The sequence below is a fragment of the Orcinus orca genome, chromosome 3, assembly GCF_937001465.1.
Source record: "Orcinus orca chromosome 3, mOrcOrc1.1, whole genome shotgun sequence".
Lineage (NCBI taxonomy): Eukaryota > Metazoa > Chordata > Mammalia > Artiodactyla > Delphinidae > Orcinus > Orcinus orca.
Window position 1 is genome coordinate 68,502,040 of NC_064561.1, and position 16,625 is coordinate 68,518,664.

A 16,625-nucleotide genomic window follows, 5' to 3' on the forward strand; every position below is an offset into this window, starting at 1 on the left:
TGGCTGCCATACAGCTCCCAGCATTCCAGAACCTGCATATAAAAGTGAGTGCAGCTGCCAAAGCAAGAGAAGGAGCTCAATGAAAGAACAGCCTTCATTGGCATGAGGGCGCCCAGGGCACAGAATGCACACAGCAGGATAAAATGGAATCTCCAACTTTTCTGCTTTAGGTCTTGACCCCAAATCCCTGCGTAAGTCTTTAAACCACTGACTATCTCTTTCTGCCTTCTCCCTCTCTCTTTTACAACCCAGGTCAGGACTAATGTGCAGTGAGTAAGGCAAAACATTTAAGGGGAGCCCCAGAAATCAGCAGTCAAGATAAATAATGTTTTAGTGTAGTACTTTTTAATTCAAAATTAGAGCAAAAAAACTATGTTGAACAAAAACCAAATCTGAAATGAAGACAGAATGCTATTGTGCACTTTTATGACCCTGCCTCAATCGCCCTGAGCCTGACCTTGGTTCCAATAAACTTTATTTGCAAAGCAGGTGTCTGGGGTAGTTTGCCAATTTGATTTTTTAAACTATTGCATTAAAATATTATTTATCTTGATGATTGAGTTTTTGGTGCCTCTTAAATTTGGTGCCCAAGGGGAGTGTGTCACTCACCCTACCCTAGTTCTAGTCCTTTTTCAATCCCTCCTTTTTTTCTTTTTTAACCTTATGACAGTTCTGTTAGTTAATAAGCTCCCTCCTGGACTTGGCTCAATATAATGAGACCTGGGAATATGCAGGATGTACTGGATTTTGCAGAGAGTGTTTTCTCTTTCCACCTTCCTTCTTTGCCTTCTTTCTCTGAAATCAGTTCCCTGGCAGAGCATTCTTAATTGTCCTTTCCTGTCCTCCTATTTGCTTGACTTTTCTTTTTCTAAGCAGCATCTCCTAAATTTGTTGATCCCGGTTACCCAAGTTCTGTCATCTCAAAAAGCCCCTCAGGCTTCCCTGGTGGCGCAGTGGTTAAGAATCTGCCTGCCAGTGAAGGGGACACGGGTTCGAACCCTGGTCCAGGAAGGTCCCACATGTCTGCTGCGGAGCAACTAAGCCCGTGCGCCACAACTACTGAGCCTGCGCTCTAGAGCCCGTGAGCCACAACTACTGAACCCGGGAGCCACAACTACGAAGCCCATGCACCTAGAGCCCGTGCTCCACAACAAGAGAAGCCACTGCAATGAGAAGCCCACGCACCGCAAGGAAGAGTAGCCCCCGCTCGCCGCAACTAGAGAAAGCCCGCACACAGCAACAAAGACCCAACACAGCCAAAAATAAATAAATAAATAAATAAACAAATAAACTACGTTGTTGGTGTGAACAGTTTTAAAAAAAGAAGTCCCTCAATTCTTTTTCTTTTTTTTTTTTGTATCATCTTTAATTTCTTTCATCAATGTCTTATAGTTTTCTGCATACAGGTCTTTTGTCTCCATAGGTAGGTTTATTCCTAGGTATTTTATTCTTTTTGTTGCAATGGTAAATGGGAGTGCTTCTTTAATTTCTCTTTCAGATTTTTCATCATTACTGTATAGGAATGCAAGAGATTTCTGTGCATTAATTTTGTATCCTACAACTTTACCAAAGTCATTGATTAGCTCTAGTAGTTTTCTGGTGGCATCTTTAGGACTCTCTATGTATAGTATCATGTCATCTGCAAACAGTGACAGTTTTACTTCTTCTTCTGCAATTTGTATTCCTTTTATTTCTTTTTCTTTTCTGATTGCCGTGGCTAGGACTTCCTTGTACTGATTTTAGACAACTAGGAGGGAAGAGAAATTTGCTCGGCTTGTGATAGAGGCTCTTATGCCTGAATCATGTCCGTGCACAGGGTAGGCTAGGATGGTTTGCTTAGGAGAATGGACAGTGTGTATATGCCATGACAGACACGTGTCAGAATAATCCCTGAGGTACTTATTCCTGTGCTGTGTTTATAAAAGAAAAATTATTATTTTTCTTTACTTTGGTGCCCTCACATTTATGTTCCATTCTAGGTTCGTATGACAATGGAGTAACATCATAAGTATTTTAAAATTATGTACACTCAAATATACACAACAAGAGAGGGAGGAAAGGAGAGAAAGAGAGGAGAGAGAATTCAAATTTTGAAGGTACAGCTCAGCCATTACCCAAAATTTGGATATATCCCAGGGTGAGCATGAGAAGGGGGATGTGAATCTGTTGTTTCCTTACAAAGCTATGTCTATGGAACAGTAGTTTATGAGCAATTTAAAGGAATTTTAGAGTAATTAGTCTATGTTCAGTTTTTTTCCTTACATGTTGATTTGCGAACCAACTGCCCATTAGAGGCTATTCTACTAGATAGCAATGAATGATTGTTACTATTGTGTTTTGTAAGAGTGTTTTCCAATTGTTTGATGCATTTGAATTCTCTTCACCCAACTAAATTTACTGTCTTTGAAAGAAAATGTAAGGTCATCGCTATCACACAATGTTGCACTTAAACTTTTCTCCTCAGGGTCTGCAGCAGGTGTAGGTCAAGACTGTGGGCTCCATATGTTGACTCCCCAGGTTCAAATTTTATCTCCGCCCCTTATTAGCTGAGTGACTTTGAATAAGTTACCGAGTCTCAGTTTTTTTCTCATCTGTAAGGTGAAGATAATGCTACTACTGACCTCATAGGGTTATTGGAAGGATAAAATGAAATAATGCATGTAATGTGTTTTGCCCAGCACCTGGTGTTTAGTAGGCATTCAGTAAATCTTAGCTGTGATTGTAACAGGTCAGGGTTGCATGGCTGCACGGTTGCAAGTCTGCAATTTGAGGAGTTGCCACTAAAAATAGTGACTTCTCACTATGGTGGTAAGATTCAGTCAGGCTTCCTTCTGACAGACATCTGGTCAGCATGTTATTCCCGTTAGTTATGATTCTTTTCCATAATAATACATTTAGTAAGTGTACAGATCTGAACAATTACTAAGTTCTAAGGACCACAAAGAAAATGTGATACACTTAGAGAAAAATGGTACGAAATAGACTTAAGTAAAGTTTGGGTCCCTTTTTAGTTTCACTAACAGTTATCAACTACTTTTTAGTTCTTGTCCTATTTCCAGGTGTTAATGGAAGACAATTTTCCTCCTATTATTAACAAACTTGCTTTGCATGTTTAAAACACCAGCTTTGGCACTGGTGCTCAAAGGTCTTAGCAGCTTGGTGAAAAGACCATAAGAACAGTTTTCTCCTATGTTCAGTTTTCTCATTCTCTTGCCTCGTGGGTTCTCAGTACTCATTCTAGGATTTCTTAGGGGGGAAAAAATCTCATCACTCTTCCAATTATTTTATTTCTCTTCTCTGGGCAAAAAACTTACAGGGAAAGTTAAAAAAAGAATTGTGACCATATTGTGCACATACCCTTTTCTAACCAGGAGTTTCCTTGGTAGTTGGCTTTGCAGCCTTTAGCTGAGAAATCCCCCAGCTCCTATTACTCGTTTCTAATCATTGCTTAATATCATTAAAATTGGTTTCTCTAGAGCAGAGGCTGGCAAACTATGGCCCACGGGCTTGCTGCTTGTGTTTGTAAATAAAGCTTTATTGGAACACAGCCATGCCCATTTGTTTACCTATTGTGTGTGGCTGCTCTCCTGCTGTGACAGCAGAGTTGGGTAGTTGCCACAGAGACCATATGGTCCAAAAGCCTAAAATATTGACTGTCTGGCCCTTCTAGAGAAAGTTTACAGAAAGTTTACCACTGCTCTAGAGCATCTATAGCTTTCAGTTTTGTATTAGTTATCTATTGCTGAATAACAAATTACCCCAAAACTTAGCAGCTTAAGGCAAGACATATTGTTTCCTAGTTTCTGTGGGTCAAGAATTCAGGAGTGGTTTAAATGGGTGGTTCTGATTCAGGGTTTCTTATGAAGCTGCAGTCAAGACATCAGCCAGGACTCCAGCTATCTGAAGGCTTACCTGGAGCTGCAGCCTCCACTTCCAAGATGGTTCCCTCACATGGCTGTTAGTAGAAGGCCTGGTTCCTTGCTAGCTGTTAGCAGGAGGTCTCAGTTCCTTGCCACATGGACCTCTCCACAGGGCTACTTAAGTGTCCTCACAACATAGCAATCGGCTTTCTTCCAGCAAGTGATCTGAGAGCAAGGAGAAGTCTGTAACATCTTTTATGATCTAGTGTCAGAAGTCACACACTCTTATTTGCACATTACTCTATTTTATTTTACTTTTGGGCTGCGCTGTGCGGCATGTGGGATCCTAGTTCCCCGACCAGGGATCGAACCTGTGCCCCCTGCAGTGGAAGCGTGGAGTCTTAACCACTGGACCGCCAGGGGAGTCACTGAACATTACTCTATTTATTAGAAGGAAGTTACTGAGTTCAGTCCACACTCACAGAGAGGAGAATTAAGCTTCATCTTTTATTTTTAATTATTTATTTTTTGCAGCTTTGAGGTATTTTATGATAAAAGCTGGTACTCATATACATCGACGAAAATGAACTTAAAATTCATCATACATATACTTCATTTTCTAGCTTGAACTTCTAGTAAATCTTTAGCGTCATTGATTTTTGACTGTTATCTAAGGAGATCCTGCCTTGTCTGGGTGATTTAAATGCATAATATGTCAATGAGCATCTCTTTCCTTTATTGGCTGTAGGGCTTACTCCTAGTAGTAATGCTGCTTCCCATTTTGTCATTTTGGGTTCACACTCACCTCTGTAATAGCCACTGGTGAGGGCAGATTTTGATAGACTGTGAAACATGTTTTACTTGAGGCTCCATATGCTTCATGGCTTGCAAAACAAAACAGCCTGCACATCCTGCAGCAGCAGTGGTCAGTCTAACGACTACCAGTGTATTGGCCGTAGTTCTGGCTCAGCTCCTCTGCCTCCAGGGAGAGCACAGTTGATTCCAGCCCAGAAGCCACAGGCACCAACTTCATTCCTCCATCAGAAAGCAACGCGGCTGCCACCAGCAAGCACGAACCGCCCAGACACGGGGGCCCCAGCACTTCAGCTTCATCTTTTAAAGGAAAGAGTATCAAAGAATTTATGGACATATTTTAAAACCACCATCCTTAACTCCAGTGCTTTTTTTAAAAAATAATTTTTTTTTATTCTTAAAAACAAATTTATTTGTTTTTGTTTTTGGCTGCGTTGGGTTTTTGTTGCTGCACGCGGGCTTTCTCTAGTTGCGGCAAGCGGGGGCTACTCTTTGTTGTGGTGCATGGGCTCTTTGCGGTGGCTTTTCTTGTTGCGGAGCACAGGCTCTAGGTGCGTGGGCTTCAGTGGATGTGGCACGTGGGCTCAGTAGTTGCGGCACGTGGGCTCTAGAGCGCAGGCTCAGTAGTTGTGGCACACGAGCTTAGTTGCTCCATGGCATGTGGGATCTTCCCGGACCAGGGCTCAAACCCGTGTCCCCTGCATTGGCAGGAGGAGTTTTAACCACTGCACCACCAGGGAAGTGCCCAAACCATTTTTAAAGGTTTTTTTTTTTTTTTTTTAAAGGCCTACAAGAGGAGTTAAACTTTTTCCATAAAGGACCAGTTAGTAAATATTTTTGGCTTTGTGGGCCGTATGATCTCTGTTGCAACTACTCAACTCTGTATCAGGAAAGTAGACTAGACAATAGGTAAATGAATGGGCATGGCTGTGTTCCAATTAAATTTTATTTACAAAAAATAGACAAGGAGTTGGATTTGGCCCATGGGCTGTAGTTTGCCATCCTCTAGTCCAGAAGATTCTTCTTCAGGAACAGAAACCAGGGACTTCCCTGGTGGTCCAGTGACTAAGACTCCATGCTCCCAATGCAGGGGGCCCGGTTTTGATCTCTGGTCAGGGACTAGATCCCACATGCCTCAACTAAGAGGTCTCATGCCGCAACTAAAGATCTCACACACGGCAACGAAGATCCCGCTGCCGCAGCTAAGACCCAGCACAGCCTAAATAAATAAATAAATAAACATTTAAAAGAACGCAAACCAAAAAGTTGACTCACATAGAAGACATATAATTTAAAGCCAGGGATCTGTGCATCTTTGACCCTTCTCAACCAAGTCATAAGCTCCTCCAGGATAAGAACCATGGCTTATAGTTCTTTTTATTCTCCTTCAGCACTTAATAAGGTTCTGAGCATGTAGTTGCTATTTAATTAATAATTGTTTATTATTTAATGGGTTCATAGTATTCTGTTGTATGACTATTCTATAATACTTAAGCAATTGTTTCTAGTCTTTGTTGGTACAAATAAACTTCAATAAATACGGTTCTACATACATATTTGTACACACGTATGAGTGTATTCTAGGAGAGATTCCTAGAAGTATAATTATTGAGTCAAATATCATGCGTACTCTTGGGACTTCCCAGGCAGTCCAGTAGTTAAGACTCTGCGCTTCCACTGCAGGGGGCATGGCCAAAAAAAAAAAAAAAAAAGATCATGTGTACTCTTAATATGACAAAAAGAATTTCAAATTAATGTGTAATTTATTTCATATAATAAATGTACACTATTTCGGGACAAAATATACAAGGTGCCTTGAACTTTATTTATAGACTTGTATTTCCTGTGTGATCTTCATAGAACACTGTAAGCCCTTTATATGCAAAGTAGTACAATTGAATGCTGATGACCAATGTATCTATTGTCAAGGTGGTATATGTAGGTCACAGAGCAGGCAGAAATGAAATAAGTCTCTTGTTACCATGTTTTCAGAAACTTCTTGAGATGCCTCATAGAACTTTTAGATTTCCCAGAACATAATACAGAAATCACCACTAGCACTGCCCTTGCCACATCAAAAGCTCCTATCCTGAGAGTCCTTGTTAAAACACAAATATGTTCAGGAGGCAGTATATCCCCTTATCTCACTATTATGTCAGTGTACACTATGGAAAGTATGAAAGGATTGGCCTGGCGTCAGTGGACCAAGAAAGGGTGACATTTTAAAAAGTCATTTTTGGGACTTCCCTGGTGGTCCAGTGGTTAAGAATCCGCCTTCTAATGCAGGGGACGTGGGTTCAATCCCTAGTCGGGGAACTAGAATCCCATATGCCGTGGGGCTACCGAGTCCGCATGCCACAACTAGAGAAGCCCGTGTGCCACAACAAAGATCCCCGTGTGCCATAACTAAGACCCGAAGCAGCCAAGTAAATAAATAAATGAATAAAAAGTTATTCTCGATTAAAAGAATTTGCTGGAGAGGGGAGGAAATGACCAAATTGTATTGAGTACTTATTAAGTATCAGATTCTTTACTCATGTTTCCGGTTAAAGTAGATATTATTTATCTTTCTTTCACAGATGAGGAAACATGCTCAGAGGATTTATTGACTTTATTTACGTGTCAGTCAAGTTTGATTTGAATTGGGGTCTAACTCCTAAGCTGTTTCTACTATATTATGCTGCCTCCCAATATGCTCAGAATGTACTGATATTCTCATGCTAGAGACATACAAGACCTCAGAGCACTGATTTCCCTAGCCTGGCCTTATGACACTAATGAACTTCAGGAAAATTTCAGCCTTTGCTCTGTCCAAGAACAAAGCAGGAGCTGTCCATCTGAAAGCAGACTTTTCAGCAGGTAAAGAGAAGCTGGCAGAAGAGATAGGGTAACCAGAAGTAATTACCTTGACCTAGAGTTGAGAGAAATGGAATGATTTAATTTAGTCATATTGTCTGGTCATTATGCTAATTAGAGGAAATAAAAAAGAAAGGGAAGGCAAATGGAAAGGAAAACAGTGGTGGTTAGGGGAATACTTGAGAGAAATAAACTGTGTGCTATTTATGGTCCCAATGAGGTAAAATCAAAACTGAAACTTCTTTGCTCTGCCTCTTTATGATTTTACTTTTAGGGGAAAAATCTATTTCACTGTATTTCAGTTTCTCTACCTAATAAATATTAGAAACAAACTTTGCTATTTTAATAACTACTTCTGTCCCTGTGCTTGGAGATTGTTCCTGGATTGTATTTCTTCCAAATATATAATATATATGAACATATATATTATAATGAAAAAGCTAGAGTAAAATTTCACTCATTTGGACTCTAGTAATTCAGAATTTAAAAAATCAGTAGTGGGTTGTGCTGAAATTTATGCTATTGGGGGTATAGATTTTTTAAAAATGACAACGAAGTCATTGAAAAAACAAATGGTGATATTCAAGTCATTTAAGGGAATTAATAACCTGTAAATAATTTAACACCTATTTCATATTTATTGCTTCTGTCTGAATTCAGACCAAAAAAATGTTGAATTTATTCAGTAAAGAAATTCTTGTTTACATGGCATTCAACAACTGAATTAATCCCTAAGGGGCTATTATACACCTTAGATCTGCCTTTTGGGAACGCTGAAAGTAAGAGGTTAAAAAATAATTTTTGGAAGGAAGGGTTATGCTAAAAGGAAGTAGAGAATTAGGGTCTAGAAACTATTATTGGAATCGACACGTAAGAGGTTTTTTGGTGACATCCAGAGGTTAGTTTTGGTAGTGTGGTGTGAATGGAAGCAAATTTTCAGGGATTTCAGGAATGACTAAGTAGTAAGGAACATTCATTCCAAATATTTGGCAGGGAAATGAAGGAGAAAAAGGACAGTAACAATGTAGGGTGGGAAATAACTGCAAGTGAAGATTTTTGCAAAAAGTGGGAGACTTCTGCATGATGGGAGGCAGAAAAAGAAGATTATTCTAGAAAGAAATGGAAAGGAATGGGATTAAAACATTGGGTAGAAATGAACAAATTAATAAATTAGACCTTACAAAATAGAAAAAAATTCTGGTCTTTGAAAGTTAGTCTAAGAAAATGAGAAGACAAGGCGCACACTGGGAAGAAACATTTGCAAAACACATATCTGATAAAGTATTGGTAACCTGAATATGTAAAAGGCTCACTAAACTCAATAATAAGAAAACAATCAAAAACAGAAAAAGAAAAAATGGGCAAAATATTTGAACAAACATTTTACAGAAGAAGATATACGGATGGCAAATAAGTACATGAAAAGATGCTTGACACTATTAGTCATTAGGAAAATGCAAATTAAAATGACAATGAGGCATCACTACATACCTAGTAGAATGACTTAAAAATAAATACATAAAACAAAACCAACAATTGATAATGTCAAATGCTGCTGAGGATGTGGAAAAACTAGAACTCTCATACATTTGTGGTGGGAATGCAAAATGGTACAGCCACATTGGAGAACAGTTTGGTAATTTCCTATAAAGTTAAACATGCATTTATTCTATGACCTAACAAACCCACTCCTAGGTATTTACTCAAGAGAAATGAAGACTTATATCTACGCAAAAACCTCTATGAGAATCTGAAAATATATATATATATATTATATATATATATATATAACTGAATCACTTTGCTGTACACCTGAAACTAACACAATATTGTAAATCAACTGTACTTCAATCAAAAATCAAAAATTAAAAAAAACCTCTATGGGGATATTTATAGCAGCTTTGTCCATATTTAAAAAATACCAGAAACATGCCAAATGTCCATCAACATGAAACAGACTGTGGTACACCTCTACAATGGAATTCTGTTTAGCAGTAAAAAGGAACAAACTACTAATACATGCAGCACCATAAATGACTCTCAAAAGCATTACGCTCAGCGAAAGAAGCCAGATTCGAAAGTCTACATACTGTATGGTTCCATTTATACATTTGGAAAAAGGAAAACTATAGGGACAGAAATCCAGTCAGCAGTTGCGAGGGGGCTGAGGGTAGGGGAGGTACAAAGAGGTGTGATGGAACTTTTTAGGGTGACAGAAATACTACAAATCTTGATTGTTGTAATTGTTACATGACAGCATAAGTTTGTCAAAATGCACAGAAACTTACACCATAAAAGGATGAATTTTACTATATATAAATTATACCTCAATCAACTTGAAATACAATTTTTAAAAAAATAATAGTTCTCATATTTATTTATTTATTTTTGGCTGTGTTGGGTCTTAGTAGAGGCACACAGGCTTTCTAGTTGAGGCGCACAAGCTCAGTATTGTGGCTCGCAGGCTTAGTCGTGTCCCCCGTCATGTGGGATCTTAGTTCCCAGACCAGGGATTGAACCCCCGTCACCTGCATTGTAAGGCAGATTCTTTACCACTGGACCACCAGGGAAGTCCCAAAAAGCAATTTTAAATGGTTGGGTAGAGAATAGTTTCTGGGAAAAAGTATTGGTAGGAACACTTGAGCACGCATGTTTTTTCTTGCTTTAAAGCTTTTGCATACATGTGTCCTTCACTTAAGGAGTCTCTCCTTTTCCTTTTTTCCTGAATAACTCCATATTCTCCTTTGCGTTTCAGTAAAGCATTACTCCCCCCACCCCCAGAAAGACTTCCCTGGCCCATAGACTAGGTTAACTTTTCCTGTTGTGTGTTCCTAATAGCATGCTTATCTAATCCCTATGGCAAAGTGTATCATACGCTATTGCAACTGCTTATTCGTTTCTCCTCTTTTGTGCTGTAAGCTCCCTGAGAGCAGGAATAGCACCCATCTTAGTTAATTACTGTATCCTTGTATTTAGCACAGAGCCAGGAAGAATATTTGTTGAATATATAAAGCAGAAGGTTTGGAATGGCTAAATGAGAAATTGAATATTAAATTGATAAGGGATGAAAAATATGTAAGTTATTCCCCAAACTACATCTCCAGTTCTGACCTCATACCTATGTTCTACTTACCATAATTCAGATTGTCTATGTGATATCTTCACATAAATGTCCCACTGTTACTTAAGGCTTAATACTTCTAAGCAGAAGTAATTTTCTCCCTCCCCAATTTCATTCAAATTGAATTATTTTCCCAATTATTCTATTTCTGTCAAGTGGTATCTCTATCCTTATAGTCTTCCAAAAGAGAAACTTAATTACATTTAACTTTTCCTTCTACTTGCCCTCTCATCTAATTTGATATAAAAAATTTTAAGCCCTTCTTTTAAAATGTTTCTCATTCACATTTGCTTTCTTTTTACTCCCACTGCTGTTCTTATAGAGCCAATATGGTCAGAGAGGCAGACACCAAGCAAGGAATCACATATTCGAAAATGTAATTATGACTTGCAATCAGTACATAGAGGAAATAAACAGAGGGCTATTATATGGGATGGGGAGGACCTAATCTATATAGAATGGCAAAAGAACACTTTGAGAAGGTTACATTTAAGCTGAGAAGAATGAGAGAGAGCGAGCAATAGGGAGAATAGAAAGAAGACCATACTGAACTGAAGGAAAAGAACGTGCATAGTATTTGAGGTGGGGAAAAAAATTGGTGTTCAGTTATAGCATGTTCCAGAAACTAAAAAAAGATGATTATAGCTGGAGGGCAGTGAGCAATGGGGAAGAGTGATAGAGAGGAGGCTGGGGAAACAAGCAGGGACCAGGTCATGTGAAGTGTTGTATACTATGGCAAAGGGTTTGGATATTATTGTTTCTAATGTGGAGCTACTGAAGAATTTTAATCAAGGGAATAACATAATGCAAGAAGTGGTAAGCAAGAAAATTGCTAAACATGTGAACATATCTAAATAAGCATTTATTGTAAACAACATTAACAATGATTTTAAAGTCTAGATTGAGAAGATGTTAAAACTAAAATATTAGATAACGACAGTGAGCAAGATGGGAAGGAAAGTGATTGGAGATAAAGTTTTACAAAGCCCTTGATTATTCGGGAAGAGAATAGGTAAATTAACTTTAGACTTTCTAATGTGCATGTTAAGAAGGTGAGAATAATTATCAAAAGGATAGAAACATAAAGGCTCTAAATCAATAAAGGTGAAGAAAGAGGAATAAGTAAAACCAGAACCATCCAATAAAAGGCATGCAAGGAGGAAAAAAAGTTTAAAAGATGCATTATAAATTGAAAAATAAAACCACATCATAGAATTGTAGAAATAAGTCAAAATATGTCAATAATTTAAATCTATTAAGCTTGTCAGTTAAAATCAGAACTGTTTATATTAGATAATAAGGAAAAAATCTAGCTATATGTGTTTGCCATAGACATAGCTAAAACATAAAGCCATAGAAACTTGAAAGCAAATGAATGGAAAAAATATATGATGGGCAAATATCACCCAAAAAGAATGTTAATGTAGTGATATTAATACCAGACAAAATAGACTTTAAGGTGGAAAGCACTGTTAGAAATAAATTTATTTATTTATTTATATTTTAAATATACCTCTTTTTGTTTGATGTGCACCATTTTAAAAGTCTTTATTGAATTTGTTACAATATTGCTTCTGTTTTATGTTTTTTGGTTTTATGGCCCTGAGGCATGTGGGATCTTAGCTTCCCGACCAGGGATCGAACCCGCGCCCCCTGCATTGAAAGGCAGAGTCTTAACCACTGGACTGCCAGGGAAGTCCCATAAATTTATTTTTAAGGTAAGTAATAAAGGAATAATTTACCAAGGAGATATAGCAATTCTGAATCTATATGTAACTTACAATATATCTTCAGCAGATATAAAGTAAAAATATCATTGACAGAATTGCAAGAAATAAAGACATTTTAAATTACAGTGGGAGAGGTTTTTTTTAACCACATTTCCTACAGAAACAGAAAAAGCAGACAAAATATTAATAAGGATTGGAAGATATGAACAACACAGTTAGCAAGATTGATTTCATGGATACAGCCAGAATCCTTCACCTAACAGAGATTACATGTTATTAAGTACACACGGAAAACTTACAGCATCTTACTGCAAAGCCAGTCTCAAGAAATAGCAAAAGAATTGATATCACATGGACTACATCCATTTTTTACAAGAGTATAACAAAACTAGAAATCAACAACAAAAAGCCCCACACCCCACAATAGAGTAACTTTTAGTTTCTACCTTAAACACATGGTAATAGAGCCAGGAGAGATAGGAAAGTCTGAAAGAGGAAAGGGTTTTTAAGCTGGGTGGAAATGGGGTCAGAGGAAAGATGAATCAGTTCAGAGACGTCTGGGCAACCTAACACCTAGTGAAGTATTGGGACAGATGTACCTCAGCTTAGTCACCAGCCGTAGATTTAATGTGTCTGCTGTGACCACACTTCTTTTCAAAGAACCCTCTTTCTATTTTGGGATTTTGTAAATTTGAGTTTGAAATTTACCTAAATTAATATTGTCAATTAATTGGTTATATCGCCACCTAGTGGTGTACTTTAGGATAGCAGGAGATGTGTTTTTGTTTATTAGATGAATTCCTGTATACTTTTTTAAAAAATTAAAGAAATCAAGGATTATAAAACCATTGGTTTCATTGTTCAAAATATTGCCATTATTATATCTATATTATGCACTTTTTTCCATATCCCAAACTATCAGTATTGCTTTTATTTTAAACTATTAATATTGCAAAAGGTTAGATCTCCCCAAACAAAAAAAGCTGAATGCACAAAAAATTACACAAATAGCTAATATTTGTTGAATGCTGACTACGTGCTAGGCACCACTGTAAGTTCTTTACATTAGCATCTCGTTTAATGTTCACATCATTTCTATAAATACTATATATTATGCCTGACTTGAAGAAATTGAGGCATAGAGAGATAAGTAATTTAATCAAAGCTACAGGGCTAGTAAAACACAGAGATGAGATTTGAATATAGGTAGTATGGTCCTATAGCTCTTTTTTTTTTATGGCTCTTAAGCTTAATCATTGTGAACATTGTTTAAATCAGGAAAAAATGAATATAGTCTAAATGTTTAACAATAAAGAAAATGGCCCAGTAAACTCTAGAGTGTCAGTTTGTTAGAATGCTATGCAGACATTTAAAATGATAGATTCAAAGATTATGTAATAACATGCGAAACTATTTATAATGTGAAAAATCTAGCCAATGTTATGCATACAGTATTAGTTACACATCTGTATGTGAAAGTCTAATATGTTTTTTTATTTTTTGTTTTAAAAAACTTATTTGGAAAAAAACTTATTTGGAAATAATTTCAAACTTATAAGAAGTTGCAAAAATAAAAATAGTACAAAGAACAGTCATATACCTTTTACAAAGATTCACCTATTGTTACTTTATCCCCTTTGCTTTGTCATTTATTGTCTCTCTCCATACACACACATAATAAATGCCATTTTTTTTTTCCTGAACCACTTGAGGTAAGTTACATACATCATAGCTCTTACCCCTAAATACTTGAGCATATACTTCTGAAGAATAGGGCTTTGCCCTATAGCTATTGACTTCATAAATTTACAATGGTAGAATACTTTTATCTAATTCACTGTCTATATTCCAAATTTTTAAGTTGATCTAATAATGTCCCTTATAGGCTTTTCTCTTTCCAGGACAGGTTGAATTTTAGGGTCAGGTACAGTATATAGTTGCCATGTCTCTTCAGCTGCCTTAAATCTTGAACATTTCCCAGTTTTTCTTTGCCTTTTTTTTGACATTGACATTTTTGAAGAATGTAACTCCGCCCCACCTCCACCTTTTTAAAAAAATAGAACATTTAAAAAAAAAAATAGAACATTTTTCATTTTCTGTTTGTCTGATGTTTCCTCGTGATTATATCATCATACACTTTTAGTAGGGGTACTGTACAGATGATGTCATAACCTTCTCAGGATATTACATCTGAAGGCACATGATGTCTATCTGTCCCTCACAGGTAATACAGTTTTAATTTTCATCATGCAGTCAAGGTGGTACCCACTACCTCCACTGTATAATCATCTTTTAATTTTTTTCCTTGCAACTAATAAGAAGTGGGGGGGATAATTTAAGACCATTCATATATTCTATTCTTCCCCCAAATTTCTCTTACATTTAGCATCTATTGGATGACTCTTGATCCTATCTTTACCATGAACACTGCCAAATGATGATTTTCCATCTAGCACCCTGTCCATATTTACCACTAGTACCTCACAGGGCTGCTTTATGACTTTCATGAGCCCTATGATATTTTGCCTTCCTGGGCCCTTTACTCCATAAAATTTTTTTTAAATTATATTTATCACTATGTTGGTATAAAGATTAATATGATCCAAGCTAGATTTATTGTTATTACATTTATTTTTCTTTTGGTTTCTTTTAAAAGAAATAAAAATTAAAACATTTTCATTGGCCTTTAAAAGTATAATGGGATTTTGGGACTTCCCTGGTGGCTCAGTGGTTAAAAATCCACCTGCCAATGTAGGCGACACGGGTTTGAGCCCTGGTCCGGGAAGATCCCACATGCCGCGGAGCAACTAAGCCTGTGCGCCACAACTACTGAGCCTGCGCTCTAGAGCCCTGAAGCCACAGCTACTGCAGCCCGCGCGCCTAGAGCCTGCACTCTGCAACAAGAGAAGCCACCGCAATGAGAAGCCCATGCACCGCAACAAAGAGTAGCCCCTGCTTGCTGCAACTAGAGAAAGTCCGGGTGCAGCAACGAAAACCCTATGCAGTCAAAAATAAATAAATAAATTTAATTAATTATTTAAAAAGTATCATGATATTTAGACACTGTGCCTAATGGGTAAGTTGACTCTAGGCCCTCAGTATTCTGCACTGAGCAAGAGGCCTCCCTTCTCCCCCATTTATCTATCTATCTGACTATCTATCTACCTGTCTGTCTGTCTATCTATCTATCTAAGATTATGGACTCATGGATTGCTATTTTTCTCAATGGTGTATAGTTCATTATTGTTTTTACTTAGTTTGGTGCTCAGATTGTCCCAGATTTGGCCAGTGGGAGACTCTTCAAGCTGGCCCCCATGTAATATGCTCCTGTCATCTTCTAGCACTTACTATCTGGCATAACAAGATGTTCCAGGCTCCAATTGTACCTACATTGCCCCAGCCCTGGTATCAGCCATTTCTCAAAGGAGCCCAGGTTCCTTTTAGTGGGGCATGGTATTAGAAACCAAGATCTGGACACCAGATATGCTCATTGCTATTGGGTTATATTTGCTACTTTGGCTATTCTTTCCTTTGAATAGCCAGAGCTAGGAAATATAGGCATATATGTACATATACATGGGTACAGACATAAACATGTATATACACACATATTCATATTTTAGAAATCATGAGTTCACACCAGTTTCTCTAATTCCAACCTATCTCTGCAGGATTCTTTCTTGTCCTCCCTATTCTATACTTACGTATCCTTTCTTCCACAGTGAGAAACTTGGTTCCCAACAATTTCCTCAATCTTAGATTACATATAAAATTGTTTCAGAATTGCTTTGCCCATACCATTATAATTAACAATCATGCTAAAAAGAGTTTAGGATTTGTTTGCCCTTTTCTCTCTCTACCCTCTCCAAAACTTAGGATATAATGTGTCCATAAATTCCTTGGATTAGTTCCCTTTTTAAATTTTATTCCCATTTAGTGTGGTCATGGTATTCATTTGAAATAAAGTGTGTTCATTTGTATGATTGGATTTTGGTTTTAGTTTTTCCTCCCTTATTATTTTTGAGTATGTAAGATATTAACAAGCTTTCAAAAGTCAAAACTATATAAAAATTTACATTCAGAGAAGGGTCACTCCCTTCTGTTTACTCCTTCCACCCCTTCTCCTTGTAGGAAACACATTTTGTTGTTTTCTGGTTTATCCTTCATGTTTCTTTTTGTAAAGATAATGCATGTTTTCTTGTTTTTCCCTTTTTTCTTACACAAAAGGTAGCATATTATGTATGT

At 37.3% G+C, this 16,625-nt stretch overlaps 1 pseudogene; it reads right to left on the bottom strand.

The window, feature by feature from the left end:
- Positions 1 to 4,472: 4,472 nt before the first annotated feature.
- Positions 4,473 to 5,175, bottom strand: LOC101273802 (mitochondrial import inner membrane translocase subunit TIM14-like; annotated as a pseudogene).
- Between the last annotated feature and the right edge of the window lie 11,450 nt (positions 5,176 to 16,625).